The sequence below is a fragment of the Schistocerca cancellata genome, unplaced genomic scaffold (assembly GCF_023864275.1).
Source record: "Schistocerca cancellata isolate TAMUIC-IGC-003103 unplaced genomic scaffold, iqSchCanc2.1 HiC_scaffold_913, whole genome shotgun sequence".
Lineage (NCBI taxonomy): Eukaryota > Metazoa > Arthropoda > Insecta > Orthoptera > Acrididae > Schistocerca > Schistocerca cancellata.
The window spans coordinates 5,001-10,000 of NW_026046921.1; the positions used below are offsets into that span (position 1 = coordinate 5,001).

Here is a 5,000-nt window from a genome sequence, read left to right on the forward strand (position 1 = left end):
TGGCACCAGACTTGCCCTCCAATAGATACTCGTTAAAGGATTTAAAGTGTACTCATTCCGATTACGGGGCCTCGGATGAGTCCCGTATCGTTATTTTTCGTCACTACCTCCCCGTGCCGGGAGTGGGTAATTTGCGCGCCTGCTGCCTTCCTTGGATGTGGTAGCCGTTTCTCAGGCTCCCTCTCCGGAATCGAACCCTGATTCCCGTTACCCGTTACAACCATGGTAGGCGCAGAACCTACCATCGACAGTTGATAAGGCAGACATTTGAAAGATGCGTCGCCGGTACGAGGACCGTGCGATCAGCCCAAAGTTATTCAGAGTCACCAAGGCAAACGGACCGGACGAGCCGACCGATTGGTTTTGATCTAATAAAAGCGTCCCTTCCATCTCTGGTCGGGACTCTGTTTGCATGTATTAGCTCTAGAATTACCACAGTTATCCAAGTAACGTGGGTACGATCTAAGGAACCATAACTGATTTAATGAGCCATTCGCGGTTTCACCTTAATGCGGCTTGTACTGAGACATGCATGGCTTAATCTTTGAGACAAGCATATGACTACTGGCAGGATCAACCAGGGAGCTGCGTCAACTAGAGCTGAGCAGCCGGCCGCCCGGGAGTGTGTCCCGGGGGCCCGCGCGAACACGCAAGCGTCCGCTCAATTATTCTGCAAACAGGAGGAGGCTGGGCTCCCCTGCACAATACACCTCGAAACCCTCTCAGGTCCCGGCGGCGCGCAGCGCCGTCCTAAGTACTTGGTCGGGTTCGAGAGAGGCGCAATCGCCCGGAGTTAGGCGAGTAGACGCTTTAGGTGCGACCACCCGTGCTCCCAACTGAGCTTGCCGCTGCCGACAGAGGCCCGGGAGCGTGCTGTCGTGGCATTGCCGGCGGGAGACAACACGCGCCACCTACGGTGACCGGCAGCTCCAACGCCAGCGCCACAGAAGGGCAAAGGCCCCACGTGGGTGCCGAAGCGAACTCTCCCAGCACAGCGCACGTGCCAACACGTCCGCACAACTGCGATACAAACCACCAGCGAGAACCGCTGGGGCGACCGAGCAGCAGACGGCGTCGCGGCGCCGAGTGCCGGGCGGCGGCGCATCCTCAACGCACACAGTCCTCAATCGGACCAGCACACTGCAGATGTCCACCGCGCTTCGCACCGGGTCCGCGAGGACCCACTTTGGCTGCACGGCGCCGCGCGCAGGGTGCCCCGGCGCGCAGCTGCGCCGCCTGCCGCGTCCGTCGGCCGGCGCGCCTGCCACTGGGCGCCCCCACCAGCCGGCTGTAGCGCGTGCGCCCACGCACCGCGCGGCCAGCACGCCGGGCGGCCCCCCCTCACCGGCCGGGGACAGTCCCACCCACCCACAGCCGCGTATCGCTTCACACCCAGATTCACATTCACGTTCGTTGGTATGGTGGGGACCGCTTCGTAGCTGTACCGATCGTTGCCCTCACAGATGTACCTCCAGCAAGATCAACCGCACCACAACGGGTTACCAGTTGTTCATTTGCGTAACGTCACCAGTAAACGTACACGTCCATCCCCGTTTGCAAAGTCAACTATTATTGCATGCCTGCCTGTCAGGTGTCAAGACACACTACATTCGCTCACATCCACGCAACAAAATGTGCCCGACTAGAGGGCACGTGGAAGGTGCCCCCGTACATATGCGATCTCCATTGCGCGACCAACTGTCAACCGGCCTCTGTAGCATGTCGCAGATGTGGAACGCGGGGCACCGTGCTATCACATTGTGTGAGAAGAGACTACTACGTCTGCATACACGCGCCACTACATGAACAGACGGCTCATGCTGATCGCCATCCACTGCGTCCATTACTCCCACACGTCTCTATGGCGTACCACACTGCAATGCAGCTGTTATGGGGAGATGACACATAGCTGTGTACACAACATTCTGAGCCGGTTGCGGTTGGACAACAATACATTAATGTAACGTGTCATATGCCAATTACAGAGCAGGGTAAGGCACAACGTGGGTTAGGTTAAGGCACAACGTGGGTTAGGTTAAGGCACAACGTGGGTTAGGTTAAGGCACAACGTGGGTTAGGTTAAGGCACAACGTGGGTTAGGTTAAGGCACAACGTGGGTTAGGTTAAGGCACAACGTGGGTTAGGTTAAGGCACAACGTGGGTTAGGTTAAGGCACAACGTGGGTTAGGTTAAGCCACAACGTGGGTTAGGTTAAGCCACAACGTGGGTTAGGTTAAGCCACAACGTGGGTTAGGTTAAGCCACAACGTGGGTTAGGTTAAGCCACAACGTGGGTTAGGTTAAGCCACAACGTGGGTTAGGTTAAGGCACAACGTGGGTTAGGTTAAGGCACAACGTGGGTTAGGTTAAGGCACAACGTGGGTTAGGTTAAGGCACAACGTGGGTTAGGTTAAGCCACAACGTGGGTTAGGTTAAGCCACAACGTGGGTTAGGTTAAGCCACAACGTGGGTTAGGTTAAGCCACAACGTGGGTTAGGTTAAGCCACAACGTGGGTTAGGTTAAGCCACAACGTGGGTTAGGTTAAGCCACAACGTGGGTTAGGTTAAGCCACAACGTGGGTTAGGTTAAGCCACAACGTGGGTTAGGTTAAGCCACAACGTGGGTTAGGTTAAGCCACAACGTGGGTTAGGTTAAGCCACAACGTGGGTTAGGTTAAGCCACAACGTGGGTTAGGTTAAGCCACAACGTGGGTTAGGTTAAGCCACAACGTGGGTTAGGTTAAGCCACAACGTGGGTTAGGTTAAGCCACAACGTGGGTTAGGTTAAGCCACAACGTGGGTTAGGTTAAGGCACAACGTGGGTTAGGTTAAGGCACAACGTGGGTTAGGTTAAGGCACAACATGGGGGTAGATTGCGGTACAAATTGCGTTACATTGCGGTGCAAATTGCGTTACATTGCGGTGCAAATTGCGTTACATTGCGGTGCAAATTGCGTTACATTGCGGTGCAAATTGCGTTACATTGCGGTGCAAATTGAGTTACATTGCGGTGCAAATTGAGTTACATTGCGGTGCAAATTGAGTTACATTGCGGTGCAAATTGAGTTACATTGCGGTGCAAATTGAGTTACATTGCGGTGCAAATTGAGTTACATTGCGGTGCAAATTGAGGTAGGTTAAGGTGCAACACAGGTTAGGTTAAGGTGACATAGGTTAGGTTAAGGTGACATAGGTTAGGTTAAGGTGACATAGGTTAGGTTAAGGTGACATAGGTTAGGTTAAGGTGACATAGGTTAGGTTAAGGTGACATAGGTTAGGTTAAGGTGACATAGGTTAGGTTAAGGTGACATAGGTTAGGTTAAGGTGACATAGGTTAGGTTAAGGTGACATAGGTTAGGTTAAGGTACAAACTGGGTTGTGTTATGGTACACATTGCGTTGTAGTACAGTACACGTTAGGTTTGGGTACGGTACACAATGTGGTATGGGATGGCGTGTTGTGGGGGGGGGGGGGGGGGTGAGGTTCGTTGATATCGACCGTAGGACGTGGATGCCCGAGGCAGCGTCAGTGTGTCAAAGGAGTTATGTCACGTCGGGATGCGCTTTCCGCCAGTGAGAGGGGGGGGCGAGCCGTGTCTGTGGTTGCGGCAGACCTGTGTGTTTCATTCCTGCCAGTGTGTTTGTGCTGTAAGACGAGGCAGTGTGGTGATGTTGGGTGCACCCCTGTGTAGGACATGTGTGGGTGTTGGTGGCTTATCTGAGCAATTGTGGTTGTCGGACGAGTGGGATATTCTGTTTTATGATTGGACCTCCTGGCCTGGTTATCATAGTCTGGTTGGTGTACTGTGGCGGATAGGATGCACCGGACGTTGGTCCATGCCGGTGCTTAATTATTGTATCTGTGTTTGTTACAGGCAGAGAGTAGTGTGTGATAGAGTGTGTGGGTGATAGAGTGTGCGGGTGACGTGTGGTTCGTTTTGTTTGCACAGACGTTCAGCATGTATAGGGGCATTTGCGTATTTGATCTATCTATGTGGGCCTGCATAGTTTACTGAGCAGTGCTGCGAGGTGACTGAACTACGAGCGACGTACTCATTTACAGCGGAATGGTTGCCTTCTACCAAAGATGGAGTATCGACTCTACGACAGCGTTGGCACCGCAGGAAGCGGTGTCGTACAATGGCCCCCACACCGTCATCGTTGTGCGGGGTAGGGACCGTATATATTCTGCGAGGAGCCCTGTTTGCCACAGGGCGTGGGGTCTCGCGTCCTGCGGTTCAGTGCCCCCAGGGAAGCGCGCGGAGGTGGTGCTGCTGCTGCTGTAGCAAGCGAGCTACTTAGAGCATGTATAGGGACAGCGGGAATATGGCATATTGGATATAACTCTTCATGAAACGCAAGATATAGGGGTGGATTGCACGATAGGAGTGCGGGAAGAGTCCGCCATTCATCCGCTGGAGTTGCGATTTGGGCGGTTGGAGTGGGGCACGTGCGGGTGCGGGTGGAGCGATTGTCGGTCGACGACTTCGTGCGGCGCAGGCACTGGCGTTGGGGCTCCTGTGGTGGACAGATGATGCAGGCTGTGTGGGTGGCGTCGAAAAATGGGCACTGTGGGACCTAGCGATGTTGTAGTCGGCGTGGCGTCGCCTAGATGGCGGTATCGTCGGTGCAGCAGGTCATGTTGCGGGGGACCTGCAGATGGCGGTCTTTTTGTTTGTGGTGCGCTCGCCATGGTGGACGTAGTGTCGTCCGATTCGCGTAGATGGAGCTATTGCATGTGGTTTCGTCACATTGTCATAGATGGCGGTGCCGTGTTTTGGAGGTATGGTTGGCGTAGTTTCGTTGGATTCCTGTAGATGGAGGTGTCGTTTATGGGCCGGATGGCAATGTAGTTTGGTCACATTCCCAAAGATGGCTGTGTTGTGCCTGTGGGCGGCATTGTCAACATCGTGCGGTATGGTCTGTTTATTGTGGACGTTGATGGCGTCGGGACCAGAGGGCGCGCGCGAACCGTTGACCACGCGTTATTCACGCAAGCACA

At 54.3% G+C, this 5,000-nt stretch overlaps 1 non-coding gene across 1 annotated transcript in view; it reads right to left on the bottom strand.

The window, feature by feature from the left end:
* The window catches only part of LOC126149130 (small subunit ribosomal RNA), a 1,908-nt gene extending 1,324 nt beyond the window's left edge, over positions 1-584 (bottom strand). The window contains exon 1 of the ribosomal RNA XR_007530729.1: positions 1-584. This exon is cut by the window's left edge and continues 1,324 nt beyond it. This is a non-coding gene — a ribosomal RNA (small subunit ribosomal RNA).
* Positions 585-5,000: the final 4,416 nt, after the last annotated feature.